This window comes from Monodelphis domestica, chromosome 7 (assembly GCF_027887165.1).
Source record: "Monodelphis domestica isolate mMonDom1 chromosome 7, mMonDom1.pri, whole genome shotgun sequence".
Lineage (NCBI taxonomy): Eukaryota > Metazoa > Chordata > Mammalia > Didelphimorphia > Didelphidae > Monodelphis > Monodelphis domestica.
Genome location: NC_077233.1, coordinates 21,029,207 through 21,054,365, shown reverse-complemented (window position 1 = coordinate 21,054,365; position 25,159 = coordinate 21,029,207). Strand labels below are relative to the sequence as shown.

At 38.7% G+C, this 25,159-nt stretch overlaps 1 protein-coding gene and 1 long non-coding RNA gene across 4 annotated transcripts in view; both read left to right on the top strand.

Moving 5' to 3' along the window:
• The window catches only part of FHIT (fragile histidine triad diadenosine triphosphatase), a 1,742,917-nt gene that overhangs the window by 1,132,411 nt on the left and 585,347 nt on the right, over window positions 1-25,159 (top strand). The window lies entirely within an intron of this gene.
• The window catches only part of LOC130455507 (uncharacterized), a 54,028-nt gene continuing 29,570 nt past the window's right edge, over window positions 702-25,159 (top strand). Inside the window, exons 1-2 of the long non-coding RNA XR_008913520.1 lie at window positions 702-5,480; window positions 21,272-21,369. This is a non-coding gene — a long non-coding RNA (uncharacterized LOC130455507). The remainder of the gene's footprint in view (window positions 5,481-21,271; window positions 21,370-25,159) is intronic.

The following is a 25,159-nucleotide window of genomic DNA, read 5'->3' as shown; positions in this document are numbered from 1 at the left end:
CCAGGAGCAGTGGGGGGGGGGTTAAGTTTCAGTTGGATGTTGGGGGGCAAAACCCCTTTCCTAACAATTAGGGCAGTCTAGAAAACAGTGAAGAATAGTGGAGGGAAACTGAATCTGTGGAAAGCTTTGTGCAAGAACAAATTAAGGTAGACCCAATGGAGAGCTTTTCAAAATGAAACTGTGTGGACCAGAGATAGGTGAAAAATGGAGCCAATCAAATAAATCATTCTATTTGATAACATCTTAATCCTCAAAGTGCTATATAAAGATATAGAAACAGCCCTAACAAAAGCAAAGAAGCAGAAACAGAATGAGAACATAGAGAAGAGATGATGCTGGAAGGAATGTAATGATGAAAGTGCTTCTGAGAGCTCGACTCCTGTGATGTCTGAAAAGGAGGGAGAGAAGGAATTACTGGAACAATTCAGCTCGTATGCCTACTGAAAATGGTGCCTAAGACCAACAAAACAACAGCCTCCCATGGCCATTTTACCATTTCGATAACTTCTTCATAAGAGTGCTATACACACATCAAGAGTATCCTTGGAATAACCCGACAGGGTGAAGGCAGATTTTTGCCAACGAATAACAAGTCAGAGCTTCTCTGTCATGTAGTAAAAGGCACAGAAAGTAGGAGAGTTGAGGAGATTGCTCCATCGCTGGATCACTTTGTTGTTTATTTTTTTCATTGACTGAAGAGTTATGCAGGATAAGAGACCCCTGTGGGTAATCGGCTACCTCAGTCTTTCCATAGGTTCATCATCCTCTTTGAGTCAGTAAGACTAAATACAGTCTTCAAGACTGGACTCTGATAAAAGGTTTCTCATACAGATTTTTTTTTTTTTTGTGAATAAAAATCAGTGGCTTTCTCTCTCCTGCTTTTTTCACCTGACATTGAAAAAGAAAGATAACGCGATTACATGGAACTGAAAAGCTTGGATTAAAACAAAATTAATGTGTTTAGGATTAGAAGGGAAATGGCCATCATTTTCCCAGTCACTTAGGCTCCCAATCTTGGTATCACCCTTGATTCCCCACTATCCTTCACCCTACATAGCCAAGCCATTCTCAGTCTTGCCATTTCTATATTTATAACATCTCCAGTATAGGTCACTTTCTCTCCACTCATACAGCCACAACCATAGTTCAGACCCTGGACATCTCTTTCCTGTATTACCACAATTGATTTTTAATTGCCTCAAGTATCTCCCCATTCCATCCATCCTTTACTCAGTGACTAAAATGATTTTCCTCAAATGTAGATCTGACCATGTCACTCTCCCTGCTCAGTGACCTGGTGTGGAAGCCTGTTACCTAGAGGATCAAATGTCAATTGCTCTAATTGGCATTTAAAGCCTTTCATTATTTGGCTCCTTCCTACCTTTTTAGCCTTCTTATAGCTCACTCTCCTCCACACACTCTTCTTTCCAGAAACATTGTTACAGTCCCACAGTACTCCCTTTTGCTTCCCCCCATGCTTGGGATCCTCATCACCTCTGGTTGTCTCCTAGAAATTCCAGTTTCCTTTAAAATTCAGCCCAAGCACCAACTTCTGTTGTTCCCTAGTTATTTTTAGACCTTCTAGTTTCCTTTAAAACTCAATCCAAACACCAATTTATTTATATATTGGCTCTCCCAGGAGAATGTCAATGACTTTGACCCTGGGCAAGTCGCTTAGCCTCCATTGCCTATCCTTTACTGCTCTTCTGCCTTGGAAGCAATACCCAGTATGGATTCTAAGACAGAAGGTAAAGCTTTAAAAGAAGAAGGAGAAGAAGGAGGAGGGGAAGAAGGAGGAAAAGGAGGAGGAGGAGGAGTGGAATGAAGAGGAGGAGGAGGAGAAGGAGGAGAAGCAGAAGGAGAAGCAGAAGAAGGAGAAGCAGAAGAAGAAGAAGAAGAAGAAGAAATAGAAGAAGAAATAGAAGGAGAAATAGAAGGAGAAGGAGGAGAAGGAGAAGTAGAAGGAGAAGGAGAAGGAGAAGAAGACAACGACGACGACAATAACTTGAGGTTGAGGAATGAGGCAGGGTTTGGGTTTTTTGGTTTGTTTTGCTTTTCTTTGAATCCCTTGTACTCATCAATGTGGCTGGCACAAAGTAGGTTGTTAATACATGTTAATGTAATTAGAATTATAATTAATGTTCATTAATATATTAATGTTAATTTATATAAATGTTAATAAATAAAGTCATAGCCTTAGTTGGATTAACACCTTAAGCAGCATTTTGAAGACTTTCTATTTAGAAGCGTCATGTTCTATAATGTCCTTTCTCTGGAAGGATGGCAATATTGTTCTTCTCTATTGCAAAAAAAAATCAATATATAGATATAGTCATTATGTGAGCCTATATTTTCTGTTCATTGAGTCCCAAGTGAGGCTTTCCTGCTTTTTCCTCAAGATGCCTTTTTGGGTGGCAGCACAGCATCCCTTGGTTGGACTGGTTGCAAAAAATAGTTTCTGCCCATCATTGTGGTGGCCATCCTGAGTAGCCAGATGTCAGGCAGTTTCTGCCAGGAAGGGAAGACAGCTGTTTGGAACAGGAAATAAGAAGAGGATGCTGGGGAAGGCGTCAAGAGTTTTATCTGGGGAGACAGGACGACAGTTGGCAACGAGGAGGGAGCAGTGCGGAGCAGGGACTGGAACATGTCTAGAAAAATCAATTTTCTTTGTGACTTAGGTGATAGCCCAAGATATACAAAAATGGCACTGGGTTATGAATTCTTGCATTTGTTTATATTCTCTGCACAGCCAGTTTTATTTAAATGGCATCTATAGACTAATAGATTTTTTTAAAGTTCCAATCACAAAAGCAGTTTCCTCTGTCAATGTAATTTATGAGTATAGAAAAAAAAGCTTTAGGGAAAGCATTTCATACACACACACATACACACACACACATATGTGTGTGTGTATGTGTGTGTGTGTGTGTGCCTGTCTGTCTCCTATCATGCCCATTAGGTGATAGAGGGGATAAAGGACAGCATTTGGATTAAAAAAGACCTGAATTTGAATCCTGCCCGAGACCCTTACTAGCTGTGAGACCCTGGGCAAGTTGTCAATCTCTGCCTGCCTCAGTTTCCTCTTCTGCTAAGGGAGGATCATAAGACCATCTATGTCATCGAGTTATTGTGAGGATAAGATGATCTTCATGCAGTGCCCATCACATAGTTAGTAGGTGCTTAATAAATGTTTATTGGCCAACTGACAGATAAGACTTTGTAAACTTTAAACTACTATATAAATTATTAGCTACGTTGTTGTTATTTTTCCTGGCTCAATCCATATTTCCCATTTTTTTTAGAATTCTCGTGTTTCACATGTTCCACAAAAGCTGTCCCTCACCATCATTGAAGCCCTCTGGTGCTTTGACCCAACCATATTCTCAAAGTCCATTTCCCCAACCCAGACTTGACTTGATGATCCGCCATATTCATGATTCCCCTTTGGGCAGGGTTCCCCAATGCTTATCTTTAGCACTGGCCTCACAGATGACCTCTGGACCTTCCCCTCTAACTGGAAGAAGCATTTCCCCATCCTCCTTCATTTTAGTGTCTCCCTTCCAAGAGTCTCTCTAATTTAGCCTCTCTATGACTTGTTCATACAGAGGTGTTTCCATGTTGTCTCTCCACGTTAGACTGGGAGTTCTCTGAGAACAAGGACTGCTTTTCTGAATTCTTAGACTCTCTCACACTTCCTTCTTTGCCTGGTACCTAATAGGTGCTAATATTTACTGACTGGCTGACATTAGCTTCCTACCTTTGTTCAGTCATTTCAGTACGCTTTGTGACCCTTCTTTAGGGTTTTATTGGCAACTGGAGGATACCTTCAACTGCATCTATCATTTGTACCCCAAATTCAAGGCGCCCCCAAAGCAAATCTAAAGTTTTTCTTATTAAACCTTGCCTTTCCTTCCATCATTCACAACATCATTTATCTTCTCTTTCTTATTTGAAACCTTAGACATGCCTGGGACTCTTCCATCTCCCTTGCCCTTCCAGAACCATTCAATGACCAAGTCCTCTTAATTCTACTCCCATAATATCTCTTGCATCTTAAAGGGTTTGGGGCTGAAGGTCATACATTATCTGGGTGACTCTGGACAAGCCATTGAACCAATCATAGTCTCTGTCTTCCCACCTGAAAATTAAGTGGATTAGATGATTTTGAGTAAAATAGACAGGTAGAAGGTGAACAATTTCATTTTTGTCTTAGTATCCCTCTCTTTACGAGTATCTAGAATACAACAGATACTTAAAGATCAAAAGTTTCCTTCAATTCTTGATCCTATAATCTTCCTTATATATACAAGTCTCCTTTGTGCCTCTTTCTTACCAAATGAATAAACTCTTCCATTTGTCATTCAAGGTCCCTCAGAATCTTGCCCTTGTCAAACTTTCCATCCTTTCTTCTATACTGTAAGTACTCTGAAAAAAAAAAAAGACTGGCCTTTTGTCTTCGAATAAATACTGAGTTTTAGTTCCAAGACAGATGAGCAATAAGGACTAGGCTAAGGTCACATAGCTAAGAAGTGTCCATGGCCAGATTTGAACCCAGAACCTCCTATCTACAGACTTGGCTCTCTATTCCCAAAACCAACTAGCTGCCCCATTGTAAATAGTCTTTAGGCAAAATAATCTGCTAACTATTCTCTAATCTGCCCCCTACGTGACTCTTTTCACTCATACCTCTCTAATACTGGGTCCACTTTCTGTTCTCTCTCCCAGTCTACAGATTTTCTTATCATCTTTTTTTAGAACCCAACACAAATACCAAGCTTCCTTGATTTTCATTACCGATCTCCCCCACCTCTCAATCCCCTGTCACTCGGCTAACATTGTATTTGCTCCTCTCTTCTGCAGTCACCATGTTATTTTGAATCTTTGTGCCTGAGTCACTTTCTTTATTGACCTATAAGCTTCATAAAGTCAGGGATCCTAGGAGCTTGTCTAACATGAACTTCATATTTCTCCTAGCTACTCTGAGAAATGTTCAGTACACAATTGCTCCTTAAAGGAAGGCTGAGTTGATTTTAATTAAATATGAAAATTGGTGAAATATCTGCATCTTCTTTTTTTAGAGACTAAGAACACATCTAACCATAATTATTAAAGGAAAAAGCTTTTGACACATAATAAAATGAAATATGTCTTAAGTAAGATAGAGACCAAGAGTAATTTATCATTTCAATGAAAAACTAGTATCATCTTATTTCAATAATTCAAAAGATCTGTGATTTCATCAGCCAAGCTATTCTTTTTGCCAACATAGATCAGCACCCCTTTGTCTGGCTCTGATGGATGCTCTGTCATTTTCCCCATAATGGCTGATCCAAACTTTCTCTGCATTCTTCTCTTCAAGGCACCAACTCAACTGTCTGCCATGTTCTTCTCTGCAGATGTCACCTTGCCTCAGACTTTTCTGTGAAGTCAGAGACCATCTGAGGTTTACTATAACCTGTTTCTTCCCCATCTCCATGCCTGTGAGTTTTCTTAGTCTTTATTCACTATTTCTTCCCTCCATCCTCTCTTATCCTTCTATTTTTTGCCTCATCCTGTCTCAGAAGACAGGTTCTTTTGCTAAGATTAATTTCCACAAATTATGGGAGTATGGAAAAGAATTCCCTGTCAGATTTATGGATAAGGAAAAATCTATGACCACACAAGAGATGTAAAGGATCATAGATGATAAAATGAATAATTTTAATTACATGAAATCAAAATGTTTTTACACAAATAAAAATAATGCAGCCAAAATTAGAAGGAAGTCAGGAAAATGGGGAAAATTTATAGCAATTTCTTCTGACAAAGACCTCATTTCTCAAATATTTAGAGAATTGAGTCAAATACATAAAAATGCGAGTCATTACCTAAGGGATAAATGCTCAAAGGACACAAACAGGCAGTTTTAATTTTATTTATTTATTTTTATTTTAATTAAAACCCTTACCTTTGTAAGGTAAGGGTTTTAATTAAAATAAAAATAAATAAATTGGTTCCAAGGCAGAAGAGTGGTAAGGGCTAGGCAGTGGGGGTCAAGTGACTTGCCCAGGGTCACACAGCTGGGAAGTGTTTGAGGCCAGATTTGAACCTAGGACCTCCAGTCTCTAGGCCTGGTTCTCAATCCACTGAGCGACCCAGCTGCCCCAAACAGGCAATTTTTAGAAGAAGAAATCAAAGCTATCAAGTTACTTGAAAAAATGCTCTAAATCATTAATAATTAGAAAAATGCAATTTAAATCGACTATGAGTTGCTATCTCATATCTATCAGAAAATGACAAATGCTGGAGGAGATGCAGAAAATAAGGACATTTATGCATCGCTGATGGAGTTGTGAACTGGTTCACCCATTCTGGAGAATAATTTGGAAAAATGTCCAAAGGGCTATAAAACTAGTTTAACCCATACTAGGTATGTAACTCAAAGAAATCAAAGATCAAAGGACCCACATATAGAAAAAATATTTCTAGCCACTCTTTCCTGGTGGCAAAGACTGAGAAATTGAAGGAATGTCTATCATTTGGGGAATGGTTAATTAAACAAGTTGTGATATATGGTTATTGTGTTATAAGAAATGATGAAGGTGATAGTTTCAGAAAAATCTGGGAAAACCTGTATGAACTGATGCAAAATGAAATGAGCAGAACCAAAAGATCATTGCACATAGTAATAGAAATATAATAATAATCAACTGTGAACAATTTGGCTGCCTTAATCAATATAATGATCCATTACAATGTCAAAGAACTCATGATAAAAAATATTCTCCACCTCCAGAAAGAGAACTAATGAATTCAGAGTACAAATTGAATCAGATTTTTTAATGTTATTTTTCTTGCTTCTTTTTGGCCACAGGGTTAATATGGAAATGCAGTTTGCATTACTTCATTTGTATAATGGGAATGATATTACTTGCATTCTCAATGAATAAGGAAGGGGATGGAGGGCATGAGAGGAATATTATGAATGAATGAATGAATATTAAAAAATAAAATTAAAAATGCATAATATTTTTAGAAGATGAATTGTTCTAGCTTCTCACATCCCTTAGCATTTCTATCACAAACCTGTTCCCTCTGCCATATCTTTTTCTTAGTTCTTTAATCTCTTTTCCCCCCCATCAGATTTTGTATAATCTTCCCTATCTTTTAAAAGCATATGCAACATTGAACTTCCCCTTGATCTTGCCACTCCCTCATGTTCTTTTCCCCTTCATAGTTAAACTTCTTGAGAAAGATCTCAAGCCCTGACTGCCAAAGCTTTCTTAATACTTCCTCAAACTCCTCAGCTTCTTACAACTTGGTTTGTATCACAACTAGCCTACTGAGACAGGTTTTTTTCAAGGTTTCCTTATTGGTAAATCAATGACACTTTTCTCTGTCGTCTCATCCTCTTTCATCCCCTGGTAGTAGCACTGGACGAAATGGACCACTGCTCAATCTTTTCCCCCTTTGCTTCCCATCCCCTGGTAGTAGCACTGGACGAAATGGACCACTGCTCAATCTTTTCCCCCTTTGCTTCCAGGCTTCCATAACAATGCATTGTCATACTTCAAAGACTCTCACCATTTGGACAGCATCTCAGAGTCAATTTAGTCCAACTCTATGAACAGAAATAACTTCTATGATATCTATGACAAGTATTTTTTACTTGAAGACTTCTAGTGTAAGGAAACTTCCCAAGATAGCCTTTGCCACTTTGGATAGTTTTAGTAGTTAGGAAGTCTTTTCTTGTACTAACCCTAATCTGTCTGTATCTTCTAGTCATTTGTATTGCAGTCAAGCAGAGCAAATCTCATCTCTCTCACATCAGCCCTTCAAAATACTTGAAGATGGCACTAGTGGCCTCATTAAATCCTCTCTTCTCTAGACTGTCTTTCCATTTTCTTCAACCAATCAGCAATCATTATGTGCCAGGGTCTCCAATCGCCTCCATTCCTCGTGTGACCTTCCTCTAAATATTCTATATTATGTTAACTCTCATCCTAAAAAGGGGATACCCAGAACTGAATATAGAACTCCAGAGTTGTCTGTCTAGAGTAGGTTTTGGTGAGACTATTACAAGTCTTGTTCTGGCTGCTCTGGCTTTCTTCTATAGTCTAGGTTTATTATTTTTGGCCATCATATGGAAGAGAGAATACACATTTTCTAGCTAACCATAGAAGGAAGTACCAGGACAAATAGGGAGAACTTAAAGAGAAACAGATGTAGGCTGAATTTCAGGAAAAAACAAGTGACAATTAGAACTCTCCAAAGAAGAATGGGCAAACTTGGAAGATGGTGTATCTGTCTTCACTAGCGATCTCCAAGTGAAGGCTAAATAATGACTTGTTGCAGATGTTGTATAAGGGATTCTTGTTTGGACATATGTTGGACTCGATGGCCCCTGCAGTCCTTTCCATCGAAGAATCTATGGTTCTATTATTTTTTTCATGTATCCCTTTGTTAACACTTCTTGAGTTTATAGTCCACTTAAACAACTGTTTTTTTTTTTTTCACTTAAATGAGTTTAGCCACACCTTCAGAATTTTTGTAACACTGGAAGGGGATTTTTCAAAGCTTTCCAATGTCCACTTTCTACCCTTCTATCAAAGGAAGGGAAGGTCCAGAGGGGGAGAACGGGCTACTGAGGAAATGTGAATTTCTGAGTTGATCTGATTTTGCAGGAAGATGAGTTTCTGGAGAAAATGATGGAGTCCAGGAGAGCAGCCAAGTAGGCAATGAATCAATCAATCAACAACAAACATTTATTAAGCATTTAATAAGTGTCGGGCACTGTACCAAGGGTTGGGAATACCAAAAAAAAAAAAGGGTCCCTGCACTAAAGGAATTTACATTCTAATAGGGGAGACTGTATACAAATAGGTATTTATAAGAGACATAACAAGTAAATAGATGATTACCTTAGAGGAGGAGACATAAGAATCTTAGGAAACTCATTTGCCACTATGGAAGTCAGTGTCTTCCACAGGAGAGGTGCGTAATTAATGTCTGTTGAATGGACTTAGACTTCTCAACTCCTTAGATGATTTTTCATGAGTCTTCTTGACCAATGTAAGGTCATCGCTTGGTGGACAACCTCTCCACGATGAATCTTTCCATATTTGAAGCCTGTTTCGCTTGCTAAAAAGCACCAGTGCTTCGTCTCTGGTGTGATAGCCCTTGAGAAAATGGTACCACCATGACGTGGCATCAGAGAGTGACATGTCCACCATGTCTGAAACCTGTTGGGACCATTGTGAAGGGTTGTATATGGGCGTAAGTAATATCTGGAACCTCCAGAGCGGGCTCCCCTATTACCCAAGACTCCTTTCATCTAACTACTATTCCTGGATGGGAGCCTGTTCTCTTTCCTGAACCTCATTAAGGCTCAGTGTAGCATGCAAACTGAACTCCCGAGCAGCTGATTAATGGCTTCTAGTATTTTGTGGACAGTGTCTCCAGCCGGCACTCTGAAAGAGATAGTCCCCAGGCTTACTGTGGTCAAAGCTGGTGATGGGGCTCTCTTGTTTTTGCTCTTGGCTTAGGAAAGAGCTATTTGTTATTGCAGATGCTTCTGCTATCCCAGATTCACCTGCCAGTTTCTTCTAATGCAGTTCTCTGTTTTAACACAGTAATTGATAATACCTTTCAAAAGTCATTGTTTTTTAGAAAGCGTACTTGAAACTGCTTCCCACAGAATTTCTTTTAATTGGATGTTTGTTTTGTTTTAAAATTTTATTTTGTCTTATTTTTTTCCAGGTTGGGGAGGGAAATGATGAGGCCAAGGAGCAGGTATTCTTTCGTGCAATTGGAAGGGAAAAAATAAGTTCTAAAATATTTTTAGAGATAATTTTAACTACAGATATTTAGTCACCAGTTTTTAAAAGTTTCCTAAATTTATTCATTTTAATGCAATGCCCCATAATTGTGATATTCCTGTGAAGATATCTCCTAAGATTTTTATTAGTCTTTTTTTTGCATCAACTTTTTTTGTTTCCTCTCTCCCTATCCCAAAAGTCACTTCTTATAACAACAGCAAAAAATATAAGAGAGGAAAGAATCAGCAAAACTATCCAAACATTAGTCAAACTGAATATACATGCAATATTTTACATCAACAACCTCCCACTTTTGCAGAGAAAAGAGGAAGATACATTATTCTCATCTCTTTTCCAATGCCAAATACACTATTAAAATTAGTTTGACTTCCTTATTTCTTTGCTTCCTTCTCATTTTTCTTCTCTCCCTTCTTCCTTCTTCCCTCCATTGCTCCCTTCCTTTTTTATCTTTTCCTCCCTCCCTTCCTTTTTTTTTTTGCTTTACATTTATATTGCTGTAGTCATGTAAATTATTTTTTCATTCTGTTTACTTCTTTCCACATTTGTTCATATAAGTATTTGCTTACTTCAGTTTCTTCATATTCATCAACATTCTCTGGATATTCATGAATCTCAATTTATTTAGCTGTTGTCCAATTAATAGGCATCTCTTCTGTTCTGTGCCTCATTCTTAGCCTCCCTTTCCCATCTCCACACCTTTGCAGTCTCCTTTGCTGGGAATGTACCATTCTCTCATCTCACAGAGTTCCCTTCTTCCTTGGAAACTGAGCTTAGGCACCATCTTCTGCCTGAAATCTTTCCTAACCTTCACAGCTGCCAGTGGTTTCCCTTCTAGGCTATTATAAACAATTCATTTGTATTCATGTTCATTATATTTAGTCTGTCCATGCTTGGTTGTTTCTTGTTTTCCCTTTTTAAAATAACATTCCTTGAGAAGGTTTGGCTTTTTTTTTCCATTCTTTGTACTTGTACCATCCCCAGCATCCTTCCTGAATAGGGCTTTATTTGTAGAAACATTTGATAAATAAATATTTACTCATTAATCTATTTTTAGTTCTTTGTTACCAAAACAAAGGGATTACTATGAAAATTTTGGTGTCAAAGAATCCTTTTTCTTTTTCTCTCTGACTTTGTCCTTTTTGGTTCTATTTCTAGCAGTAGGGTCTCTAGACAAAGAGTAGAGAAATTTTAGTTATTTTTTTATCATCTTGGGTGGGGTGCAATGGAGGGAGTGTTGATCTGAAATCAAGAAGATTTGAGTTCAAATTTGACCCCAGAAACAGCTTGGAAGAACTGGGTAAATCTTTTAATTTTTGTGGACTTTTTCCTCCCCTTATAAAATGGGATTAATGATAGTACCTACTTCCCAGGGTGGGTGTGATAATTAAATGAGATAATATTTGTAATATGCAATGTACAGCCTGGCTACTATTATTTTTAGCATAATTCAAATTCAAAATGCTTCCTTTACATTAACCCATCTCCCTCTTGGGTAATCCCTAGTTGTTTCTAGCTTTGGAATTGTTTTTCTTTCAACATTTTGTAGAAGATTTTTGGTCTTGTAAACTAAAACCTTCTAATTACTTTTCTATGTGGATTCTATCTATATCAACTTTTATTTTACTGTCCCAAAAAGAACTTGGTTGGCTTCAGAAGGAAGATCTCTGCTAGGCTTTTTTTTGAAAGAGAAGGAGAGAACAGAAGAGAAGAAGGATAGATAGTAGGCAGGGAAAAGAAGAAATGAGTCTCAGTGCAGAGAGACTTCAAACTGACAGAATAAAAGTTATTTTTACCACCTTATTTTTGTATCTTCATTTGCTTATTCATTTTTACTTATCAAATTGGGCACACATGTAAAGCACTTTGCAAACATAAAGCAGCATGCAAATGCTAGTTATTATTATTATTTGTTAGAAACTCAGAGGTATGCCTGAAGAGATAAGAAAAGGGGAAAAACTGTGAAATGAGAAAAAATATATGTTGGCTGACAGGGATAGTAATGCCAGTCTGTCATGCCAGGACCCTGTGACTTTTGAATGCCCTTGGTTAGACTATCTCCTTTTTTTCTGGACATCTCAGGGTATTTCATAAACACTATCTTGCTTATTTTTGTATCTATGCAGATTGTCGTTGTCCATGATGGCAGTCAACTTTCTGCCCCTTTTTGGATAGAAATGAAAATTGAATGAGGAGAAGGGTCACTATCCATCATCCATTGTCCATCCAATGGAAAACTTAGAACTTGAAACTGGGAAGTCAAAACACTGGTTTGTCCCAACTGTTAGGCAACATGTTCTTTTGTGACCTCAGCCATTGGTTATGTCAGTGTGTCAGCATCTTTGATGACTATTGAGAAAGAGAGATCAAGAAAGAGACAGAAAGACAGAGAGAAAAAAGGACAGAGAGAGAGAGAAAGAGCAAGAAAGAGAGACAGAGAGAGAGAGAGAGCAAGAAAGAGACAGACAGATGGACAGAGAGAAAAAAGGACAGAGAGGAGAGAGAGAGAGAATGAGAGAGAGAGAGAGCAAGAAAGAGACAGACAGACAGAGAAAAAAGGACAGAGAGAAAGAGAGAGAGCAAGAAAGAGAAAGATGGACAGAGAGGAGAGAGAGAGAATAAAAGAGAGAGAGAGAGAGAGAGAGAGAGAGAGAGAGAGAGAGAGAGAGAGAGAGAGAGAGAGAGAGAAACTTGGAATACTTCCTTAAAATAATAACACACTTTGTCCTATAAAAGAATGAGATGGCTTTTTTACTACACAATCATTAATATAGAAAGGGAATGAAACCATTTAAAAATGCCTCACCATATTGGCCTCTACCTTCCTTAAACAAATTCTCTCCCAATAATAGAATCATTTGGGTGTTTAAGCTTCTCCACCATCCTTGTGGGGTTTGACTTTCATACTAGGCTAAAATGTTAACATCTAATTTCTTAAGATGAGTTTACAGTTCAGAGCAGGTGATTCCAGAGTACATTTGGCAAACCATCAGGAAAATTTGTCAGCCTCTCAACGTCTACCTTCCCTAATAAGCTCCTCCAATAAAAATGTGATTAAAATGCTCCGAGCGGCTTGGGCTTTGCCGATGGCATTTTGAATTCCTCTCCCTTACCCATCATCAGTATGACATATCATGCAGAGCTTTGTCAGCGTTTCTGGTACACAGATTAAGTGTAAACACATTTTAAAGGATCAGTTTAAAAACTCTCCTAATAATAAGAGTGGCTGCTGGTTAAATGGGGCAGGTGAAGTTTGCCTAATGGAATCATGATTGTCAAGTGGTTGTGGGTCCTGGCGAGTTTCCTCAGTGCTCGTTGACAATTGAAACCTTGTCCTTGCCTTTATTCCTCCTTTTGAAGAGTTGTAAGAATGCTCAGGCTTTGTAAGAGAGAGAAAGTTGCTTGAGGGTAAAGATTTAATGCAATTTTAGTGTGGAAAGAGACCATATTCGAGAGGAGAAAGACCTGGTTTTAAATCCAACCTTGGACGCTTGCTCACCGTGGGACCTTGCAATTGGCTTACCTTCTATGGTCTTCTGTTTTCTCATCTGTAAAATGGTAGGGTTCAATTAAATGACTTTAGCAGCAGTTTAGCAGACAGGGAAGGGGGAGGCAAAATGGAAATTAAAACATCAGATTCCAGAAGCAGATTCAAGAATGAGAAGAATCATAGAAAGAGAAGGGATTTAGGTTACCAGGAGAAGACACAAAGGACTAAAGTCATTTGCACCAGAGATTCCATGGAATAAGGGTTACTTTAAGCCATTGGGGGGGATTTCTTATTTCTCCCACTCTTCCGGCTCCACCCATGTGATCCTACCAAGGGAATGTGGGGATGTTTCTGCGTGGTCCCACCCAGGGTATTGACAGTGACGCCCCCCCCCCCCCCCCTTGTAAGCATGGCCATATTTCCAATATCATGAAAGGGAGTTTCATTAAAAGAAGGAGGAAGAGAAAATAGACATTCCTGAAGGAATAGCCATTAGTCCCTTGTCTTTGATCTCTGGGATTTATATCTAGAAATGGTATTTCTGGGTCAAAGGAGATGAAGTTTAGTGACTTTTAGTGTCTAATGACAAATTGCTTTTCAGAATGAGTGGACAAGGTAATCATTAGTCCCAGGGAGCCTCCATGTAAACTCTTCATTTCTGAGTCTTCTTACATGAAATAAGGGAACCGAAGCCTAGGCAGGTCAAGACCTAAAGTCCTCAGAGGTCATCTAGTCCAGGAATATGATTTTATAAATGGAGAAACTGGTAAATTTCCATTTCACATGTGTCTCCCTTATAAATTGTAAGGGCAATTACATTGACCCAAGATCAGCTGCCCTTTCCCCCTTTGGCCTCTGGCATGAGGGCCATCTATGGAGAGTAGCTCCTCCTTTATCCAGGAGCCCTCAGAACACCCTCCCTTTCTTTCTTAGGTATCCTATTATATAAAACAACAAAATGGGCCAGTAATTTGCTCTTCCCTAAGCAGAATTTGTGGGCTTTGTCAGAATTTTTTGGAAAGCAATTTAAAGTCATACATCTCCTTAGATAATTTCACTCAAATCAAGTCAGTAAGTATTTATTAAAAAATTATGATGTGCCAGGCTTTGTGTTAAGGAAGACCATTCTCCTAAATTAACTCGGGGAAAAGAGCCAAGAGGGAGGAAGAGCCTCTGTCACCCATATTCCTCACTTTATCAGATTGCACTGAGCAAACAAAAGAAGACAATCCTTATGTCCCACACTATGGATTTTGATGCCATTTCTTTCTAGGTGAATAATTTGCTCCCTATTAGGTATTTCGTTCTGTGCTAATTTTTTTTGCATGTTCCATTGATCAAATGAGATAATGTATATAACTAAAAAACCTTAAAGTTCAATAAGAATGACCATGATTTTTATTATTTATACTTATTTATGAGAGGAATTATTTTAGTGATCTAAAAACAGTCTTAAATGAATGTGGGTGAAACACAAGGATTATTTTCCATGAAAACCAGTGGATCAGTAATGGAGAAAGATGTGTATTTTTTTCCATATTTTTTTTACTTTAAACATTATTTTATTTGGTCATTTTCAAACTGTATTAAAAAAAAACTATTTATTTAGAAATATTTTCCCAGGTTATATGATTCCTGTTCTCTCCCTTCTCTTCTCCCTTTCCCCTCCTGAAAGTGGCAAGCAATTCTACTGGGTTATACATGTATTATCCCTCAATAAATATTTCCACATTATTTATTTTTGTAAAAGTAGGAAGACATGTATTTTTGATGGCCCAAAAATGCCAGAGAGAAATGTCTTAGACAAATTTTGTCTATTGTTTATTTAGAATAAGCATGTTGCCTATATCCACCCTATTTGTAGCATCATTCCCCCTAGAAGATATTCCTAGGGGCAGCACCAGTTTGAACCAGCAAGAACTAAGGTTAGCTAGGTGGTGTGCTGGATAGTTTTGAACATGGAATCAGAAAGACATGAGTTTGAATCCTACCTTAGGCACTTACTAGCTTGGTGACCCTGGGCAAGTCACTTCAATCTTTCATGCCTCAGTTTCCCCTTCTATAGAATGTGGCTTCTCTATGGCTCCTTCCAGCTCTACATTTATGATCCTTTGACTAAATTTCTCAACCCAGTGAGAGTGAGCCTCTCTGGCTGGCACCATCATTGCAATCCTCACCGACACAGCCTATCTGCTACAAGGCAGAGCATCTAGTTTTGGAAAAGAAAAAAAAAAGGTTGGCCTGCCCGAGGGTCTTTTCCCATTTTTCAAATACATCAAAAAAGAGAGAGGCTCTCCCTCGTGGGAATAGACTTTAGTGAGGTATTGCCCTCCTTGCTGGATATTGATTTTATTTTTAATGCCAGAAATACATTTTGCTGCAAAGCTATTTCCTGATGACAAAAGCACTCATTGCAAGGAGCCTGGGCTTCTCGGTTTGCATTTTGAATTATAAATGCTAAGTTTATAGGTTCCTTTATTGGTTCTATTAAAATGGAAACACTTCCCCTCACCCTTCTGCCTTTATTTTTTTTTTAGGTCAAAGCATAATCTGGTTCACAGCCTAGACACTGAATTTATGTCAAAGCAAGATCACTGTTGGATGGGTTTACCAGGGTTTAGATGCCTCTAGTTTTCAGGCTGAGGTCTTTCTTTAAAACAAAATACACTCCTAATGCTCATCCCTAACTAGGATGGTTCAAGGGTGGCCCAGTGTGATGGCTGGAGGAGAGGCTAGATTGCCTCTGGGGGGCCCCAGGTGTTTCTTCTTCTCAGATCCCTGGACTGGTGAAGGCGCTCAGCCTATTTCCTGGGGCCAGTAGGAGTTGAGGGCTATAAAGATGCACACTGTTTGTGTGATGTGTTCTTCTGCCTGCAGTGACACCTGCTGAGATTGCATCAGATTGTTATTTCATAATAGCCTTTTCCAGAATTAATTACATATCTGTAATCAGGCAACCATGGCTGCTGTTTGTGAGTAACATCTCATGTACAACTGCGAACAAGGGAATCGGCGCCAATTAAGGGCCGAGTTTATTCCCTGATGAAGGATGCTGGTTTGGGCAGCCGTCCGTCTCTCTTATTCTCTGTACTGAGAGTCTTGGGAGGCCCATTGAAAACCGAAGGATTTAAAGGTGAAGTTTGGAAGGGATTCTGCTATTGCCTTCTGAGAAAATGGCGGCAGGAGACCTTTCCAGGGCCATTTGTGGCAGAGCCTCCAAATCCTTGCCCTGCCTTGGTGGTTGCTCAATAAATCTTTATTGAGGAAATGAATAAGATCGTGTTATTTTTGTGTAGTCATTTGCATGCTACCAGGCACCCTTTACTTCAAAAGACCCTTCCAATTCTGACATCCTGGCATAGTGCATCCAATGTAGAAGGCCATTAAATGTTTGTCGAATGAATGAAAGAGTCTCCGCTTTGCGTGATGAGGTAGATCCTTGAAGGGGTTGAGCGTAAAACACCATAATACATTTCTGAACTAAATATGAGTGACTTTCCCCGAAGTCTATCATAAATATAAAAAAGGGAACTCTTAAGAGACGGAGGCCTCTCCAAGGGCATGGGGTATCTTCCATGGGATGATCCCAGTGCTCCAAAAGTATGGAATTAGGAGGATGCAGTGGAGGTGGATGGAGTCTTTATGCAGTCAGTGAGTGGAAAGGGGACTGGTATGTCTTTGATCAGACCAGCCAGTACCAAATGATGGGTGGATTGTATTGAGAAAGAAGGGACCAACCCACATGAAGAAGAGAGTGAAGGCTGGGGAAAGTGGTGGGGTTGTGGGTTTCCCAGGGTTGAGAAATTAATTTGCTTCCGCTTCTATTTTTATTGTTTGGATTGGGGATGTGAGTGGATATCTATGTCATTCCTCTGAGTAAGGGATTAAGTTGTTTCAAATTCACACACACAGCATATATCAGAATGAAAGGAATGAATGACAACGACGTAACAATTAAAAATTAGGTTACTTTCCAAATAGAAATATAGTGGAGCCTGAGGTTAATAGATACTTTGGGCTCCTGCTTTGGGGCTATATGACCCCATTATATAGTAAGTGAAATAGCAAACAGTAAAATTATATTGATAGGCATGAATTCAGGCCCTACTTTTGTTTGTGTTTCTAGAGGATTCATCATTACTGCAAAGGTGTATGGATAGACTGAGAAACTGAAGAAATTATGGCGAAATTCATTACAAGGGAAAGTTTGCCAAGTCAAGGGTTCTTAACACACAATATTATAATATAATACAACACAATACAATATAATATAATATGATATAGTAAAATATAATTTAATACAACATAGCATAATATGAAACAACAATGTAATGTAATGTAATATAATGTAATGTAAGTTGTATATAATATATATTATATGTATGATACATGTATATAAAATATAATTACACCTGTAATTATATACTGTAATTATGTTTCAATATAATAGGTTTCCTTTATAATCCTATTGATTTTCTCTTATGCAACTAAAACCATTCTTTAGAAAAGGGATCCATGGGCTTTACCAATTGCCAAAGGTTTCGAGGACACAAAGAAGGATTAAGAACCTCAAGGGAGAAGGAGAAAAAAATACCTATTTAATTCTCATCATCATTAGGTCACTTCTCCTTGCTAATTATACTCTTGTCAGTCTCTTGATGTTGAACATCCCTCTCCAAGTTATTTATATCAATCCCAATTTTTTTCACTCTGTCATGCCCTCAATAATACATCTTCTCAATTTAGTTGTGTCATACTAAAATTTGCTCAAGTTGTCCTTAACATACAAATGCCATATTTTGATGGAGAACATGTCTATGAGCTCTGCTTTTCTGTCCATGATCCAGTTCTCCATTTGTGGTCACAAGTAATGAAGACTGATTTGGCTAAACAAACAAACAAAAAAGCAGAATATGGAACCAATGCTTCAAACAAGGTAGAATGGAATATTAAGACAAAAATGGCTTGTCATTTTAAGAACCTGAATATTTTGCCAACAATCTGAGCATGGTAGCCCAAACTAAACTCATCCATAATAACTCATGAGATACTGCCAGCCATATTTGTCACATGTCTCTAAAAGGTCCACCACTGAATGGTATGATGTTGGAATTGATATCTGAATTCTACTCAGTTGGAAAAGGCATTAGAAATGATCAAATCCAACTTCCCCCTCAGCTGATAAGAATCTTGAGGCTTCAAAGACCCACAGCTTTTCTCAGTGACCTGATCTGTTATGGTGGTAGGATTTTTTTCCACTTCCAGGCCATTTTTGTCATTGGCGATGAAAAATAATCAAACTATAATAGGCATCTCATGGGGGGAAATGATTATATTTCTTGGATATGTTGGTCCAACTGATGAGGGTTCATTGAAGAAAACAAGGACTCAATTTTTCATGAGATCATATGACAATGATACAACTTTTAGATTGTTTTTAGGAAGAAGAGTCACAAATGGTTCAATATTAACATCAAGGTCAGCATCAAGGTTTTTGGCTACCAGCTGCTCACAGATAGATTCTCTAGGAAAGGTGGCATTTTTGGTTATGAAAAGGTGAAGGTGGATGCTCTCCACTCTGAAATGATAAATTCCATAACCCTAGCTGCAGAGAGATGCTGGCCAAGTCTTCTCTACTATATTTGCTTGTGGAAGAGTTCAAGATCCAAACTCCTCTTAAGGGAAAGACAAATAAAACGGAACTCCCTGGGAATGTGGACTGTTGAGTGCTGGATAAATATTATAAATTTCTAAAACTATTGATAACTTTTGGGTTGCTAGCCAGCCTAGAACTAGGTAGCTTAGGCACAAGTGACTTCACACATATATCAGGGCAGGACAAAAATGAGCCATCAGACAGGTAATGTATTATTAAAATCCCTCCCCCCAATGTGAACCTGATCCTGAGAAAGTCTAGAGTACTTCTGGCACATGAGCTGCTTAAGGAAAGGATCAAGAAATATTAATTAATTCTTTACTACTGAGTACAATGTAATTATGTAGATCCATAGTGTCATATTCAAATAGAAACTGGAGTCACTAAATTGCACACAAGGATCCCTGTGGGTCACATATTGACTTGGAAAACCACATATTAACATTATGTATGTTCTGTTGTATTTTTATTTATTTTGAAAAATATAAAAATTTATAATTTGTAAAGATTTCCCAATCAGATATTAATCTGGTTCAGGGGAGTGTTTTGGACTGCGCACCTCTGATGTAGGTGATTCATTTAGAAAATAACTCCATGGACCTGAATTCACCAAATAGAAGTACATAGTTATCTGTGAGTTTCCAGCATACTGTGTTAATGTCTTTAAGAAGGATTTGCAGGAAGGCATGGACAAAATTTCCCAGTATGGGAACCTGGTAGAAGGCTGCCATCTGTGTAGGTGGGATGAATATCCCTTCTGATGAAATCACAGATTCTTCAAAGTATCCAAGTACGTGCTCCATTTCCTGCAAGGGAAATATTTAATGATCCTGCATTCCACACACCTTAAATTTATAGTTTAAATTTTGTTCTCTACAGTAATACCAGTGTAGATTATTAATGTTTCCATTCCTTGTGTGAAAATTTGTTACCTTTACCGCTGAACAAATGCATTTTTCAATGAGTCTCTTGAATTATTCCATCTGGATATAAAGAGTTTTTTTGGGGGGGAGAAAAAACTCGATTTGGCTCGTTAGAAAACATTACACGCGGCACACCAGCTCCCTTGGGTGTTCCTTACAACCATAAGTTGACAGTGATAGCACTTTGCAGGTGGTGCTTGGACGGACAAAAGAGATGAGCACGCACAGCCCTAATGAACGTGTGGAATCTGTATCTGTTTGGCATTTCTCCCCAGAATACCAGTAAAAGGAAATTAAATCAGCTCACGACAGCTATCTTGCACATCTCACCTGGGAAGGTATGCATGAGGTAGGACAGGCTCTGTTTAACATTAATCAGGCTCTTGGAGTCATTACATTCATGAGGAAATGTAATTCACATGTGATTACTTTTTAATTTACTCTGTAATCACATTCCAAGTGAACGGGCCAAGCTTAAAATGAAATTTAAAAGTCAAATATGGCTTTGTATTAAGAATTCACAATTTTTATATGTACTTAGGTTAATAAAGATTTTACAATAACCATTTGTGACGGAACATATGATAATTTTTTTTGATGAAAGTTAGTGCCATACCTGAGATAAAATGCATTTGATTTTGGTCCAAGTACTCAACTGGACCCAGGGAGTCTCAGAATTATCCTTTGTGCTGAATTTCCAACTCATCTAAACTTTATTCGTTAAAAAAAAAATCAGCCAAATCATCCTCTACCCCAATCCAAAGTTGCAATGGGCTAATGCATTTTTAATTCCTTTTGTACTCATAAGGGGCCTCCATTTGTTTTATCTATCAGCAGAGAATGTGTATGAGACTTCATAATAACTGACTTCAGCTCCATCAATGGGGAAGGTCGATGCCTGTAGTAAAGTTATCTTTCTCCGAGTGAGGCATTTCAGCTTTGTGAAGCAACAAAGCTGTTTGAGGTCGTCCAGTATTTCACAGCTGCCTTCAACTTTGAAACTATGTCTTCAGAGATACGGGCCAACCAGATAGCTCGTTGTGTCTGTGGTCAAAATACAGAGACTCATTTTATTCTTGGGCTTTTGTAGTAGGAGTTCTAACAGAGGGCTATTTCCAAAACAGGCTTTTCTTAATTATTCATCACACCAGCACATGGATGGCAGAGTTGGTACAGTAGGTCGAAGGGGGGACAAGAGGCAAAACAGTCAATCAGAGGTTGGATGATCGTCTGCTAGACAAAGGATTAGGTGGCACATTCAGTGGGAAGTTGGATTGATTTCTCTCTTAACTTCCATCCAAACTTAAAATCCTAGCGCGATTCATCAGTTATTTTTTCAGTTTTATCCAATTCTTTGTGACCCTATCTGTTTTTTTTTTTTTGACAGAAATCCTGTATTGCTCTGCCATTTCCTTCTCATTTTTTTAATGGATGAGGAAACTGAGGCAAACAGTTAACTGACTTGCCCAGGGACACACACAGAAAGTAAGTGCTTGAAGCCAGATTTGAACTCAGACTTCGAAGGTAGTTAATGAATGTCTGTTAAATGAATGTGTCTAAGATGCGCTTGTTTTGATGGCCATATCTGCTTGTAAAGGGAATCACAAAATATACAGGATGTCCCACAAGTCTTAGGGCTTTAAAATATAATGAATTAAAATTAAGTACTAAGACTTTTGGAGCGCCATGTACTAAATATAAATGATCTTAGTCAAGTCTTTTTGTTAGCCAGATTCATTAATCAGCCCATCAATCAATAAGCATTTGAGGGACTTCTATGTGTCAGGGACTGTGAGAGGTACTGGGGATACAAGTTTAAAGAATGAAAAATCTTTACTCACATAAAGCTGATGTGCTAAAGGGGGAGACAAAGAAAAACAGATGGATGGAGATAGATAGATAGATAGATAGATAGATAGACAGACAGACAGACAGACAGACAGACAGACAGATAGATAGATAGATAGATAGATAGATAGATAGATAGATAGATAGATAGATAGATAGATAGACGGACAGACAGACAGATTGTGTAGGGGTCGGAGCCCAAAGTTTGAAGACTGCTTGGATAAAGCAAGACAAACAGAAGCAGTTTGATGGAAGGAGACGACTCGGGAGGCCTGAATTCTGGCATATCTTTATCCCAATCAGAACCTTGCCCCATGCTTCCAGGTAGACTGGAGGGGGACCTCTGGGTTTGGACAGCCCAAGCAGAAAAATGGTTGTACCTGGCTGGAGAGGGGGTGAATGTGTGTATGCATGGGGGGGGGGGCGCTCAGGGGGAATCGTGAGTGCATGGAGGGAAGAATTGTTATGTTCTGGGAACTGTGGGCCTCTGGGCAGCGGTGATGGCTGGTCCGGGAACAGGCGCTGAGATGGATTCAGGTGCAAAGTGGGAGGGAGCCAGTTGTCAGCCCTAGAGAGGAGGCTGTAAAAGGCCTGGATTTCAAGTAATCAAAGGTGAGGTCTGCAATGCAGGCAGGTGGAATTCCTGCCTTGGGTAAAACAAAACCGTAGCCAGACAAAAAGCACTTAAGGGGCAAATCGGAGAGCCGAAATCAAATTCCAGGAAAGCCACCTCCAGGGGGAAGGATACGGTGGAGGAGGGAGGAAGAGTCTTAGCTGCCAAGTTGGGCAATTAGGCTGACTCGGAATCCCAGTTGCTTATGGTTAGAAAAGGCCTCAGAGTTCGTCTCTTCCACCCTCCCTTGACCTTATGCTATGCACTGGTCTGTTGCATTGATCAATAATGAGGGTATCTTCTTTGGGCCCCCCATCTCCCTTAACCCCTCGATTCAATAGCATCTCTGCTAGCCTGTGCCAGGCAACAAGAACACCAATGGCTCCGTCTTCACAACTACTTGTTTTAGAAGTCTGCTTCTTCAGTTTTTAGATATATACATACATATATGTATTCCCAATTGGGAATATATGCAAATATATTTACATATATTATGTATAATATTTAGACATGCCTTAATATATACAACATATATATTAATATATCCATATATTACATGTATAAGATATAAAATATTATATATGTATATATAATTGGGAAATGATTGACAAAATAAATAAAAATACAGGACAGCCTAGATAATATGAGTTGCACAGAGATCTCTTTCCATTTGAGTTTGATACCATTATCCTAAAGCAGTGAGAAGTAAATCAACCTCCCCAAGGTCCCACATCCAGGATATGTCAAAACCAGGACTGGAACTCAAGCCTTGTACAATTGTTTTCTTTCCTTACATGATTGGGATTATTTATGAGACCATCAATTCCAGGAGAGTTGCAGAATTATTTTAAATTTTCTTTCTTTATTTTTACTGCCATTCCTTTCTTTTTTCCCAAACATGCACACACACACACACACACACACACACACACACACATGTTGTCTTGCTTTGAAGTAGGTATTTCATAAATGTTTGTTGAAAGTAGACTCTTTCTGCCTATAAGATTGTAAGATCAGGATTCTATAACTGGAAGGGAACTTACAAGTCCTGAAATTCAACTCCCTCATTTTACAGATGAGGAAAGTGAGGCATAAAGAAATTAAGATATTTGTCCATGTTCACCTGTGTAGTAAGTGCCAGAGGTGGGATTTGAACCCATGGTTTCCAGTGCCAATTCTAGCATTTGTTTCCATTTGTACCATGATGCCTGAGGAAGTTATCAACATCTTTCAGGAATAATTTCAATACCTCATAAGACCTATTCCTGCCAAAGACCTTGACTTTTCATTATTGGAGTCAGACAATTTTTTTGCTAGAACCTGAGCCATTCTATCCCTTGTCATGAAGTATCTGTTCTTGTCACTCGCCAGATATTGGCTAGATGTCATATTGCCTCCTTGGATCTTTGGAGCATTTCTTCTCTCCAGCTCTGGGAAGATGGCCCTGGACCATAGAATCCTCGAGTCATCCAGGTTCATCATCTTATCATCGCATCAAGGGAAAACAGTTCCCTCCTGTCAGCCTAATTCACTCCTCACCTTTGGGGAGCTTACCTCCTTGTTGATTTTCTTGGTACTCATAAATCAGCCTTATATTGTAGAGAGCAAGAGTCTGGTATATATGAGAAAGGGAAAAAATAACTTTAGGCCATCTACCCAAATGAAAGCATTAAACCTTCCAGTAAGAATGTTTTTTTCTTTTTTTAATTCTAGCAAAATTTTTGAAATTAGATTGTGAAGGTATTTGAGTCGACCCGAGTTCTTTGAATGAATACATGTAGGATGCTGAAAAAAATAATGTGCAGAGGAATATATGGAAAAGCATTAGATAATATTTATCACTCTTTGGTTATGCAAGGTTAAACTCAAATGTCATCCAAAAAACATGTAATAACTTTAAAATGAATGTTTTAGCTCCAAATGCAGAAGAGATTATGCTATGCTATTCAGGGTCAGATTCTTTGAGCAAATAGACTCATATGGCTAAATGTTGTAAGAAATGGTAAGAACATTCATCCTTGCTCTCTCTTACTGAACAAAGAAGAAGAATCATTAGGCATGGAAAGAATAATTGAATAAGAGAGAGGCGGTGATAAGAGGGTATTGGACAAAGCTGGCTTCAGGGCCAGAAAGATGTGGGTTCAGCTCCTTCACATACTGAGTGGTTGATTCCAGACAAGGCCCTCAGCCCCTCACTGCCCCCAAGGCAAATCCCTAAGAGTAAAAGATATAGAATAGTGTTCTGCATTGATATGATAGAAGAAGAGTTTAACTGGCCATTGGGTATTCCTTAAATTCCTATGTTAAAACAAAGCAACATATAATAAAAGGGGGTGAAACATTTGGTCAGTGCTCCAAGTGCTTCCTATTGTATAAATCATGAGGTCGCCATATTGTCTCATGAGTGGGCTTTGATCCTGCTAGAGATTCATGATCTCATTGGGGTGGTTGGCCTTTCCATTGCTCCATACGATGCTTCTCCTCCATGCCTTCTCCTCTCTCCTGTGATATTCTTGTCCAGATATTTCCCAAGTGCTTCCCCAATACACTAGAGATCCTCCTTTTTCTCATTCTTTTAACATTTCATGGACGCTCATAAGACTTGTGAGCTGTTCATTTGTCTCTATTAATGAATCACAGAACCCCAGACCTGAAAGGAATCATGGAGGTGAACTGATCCAAATGTAGAACAGAGGACCTGGAAGAGGTCCACAGAAGTGATCATTCACTATTTAAAGAAATACAGAGCTCACTTCCCCAAAGCAGCCCCTTTCATTTTTACACAGCTCTAATTCTTTGGAGATTTTTCCTGAC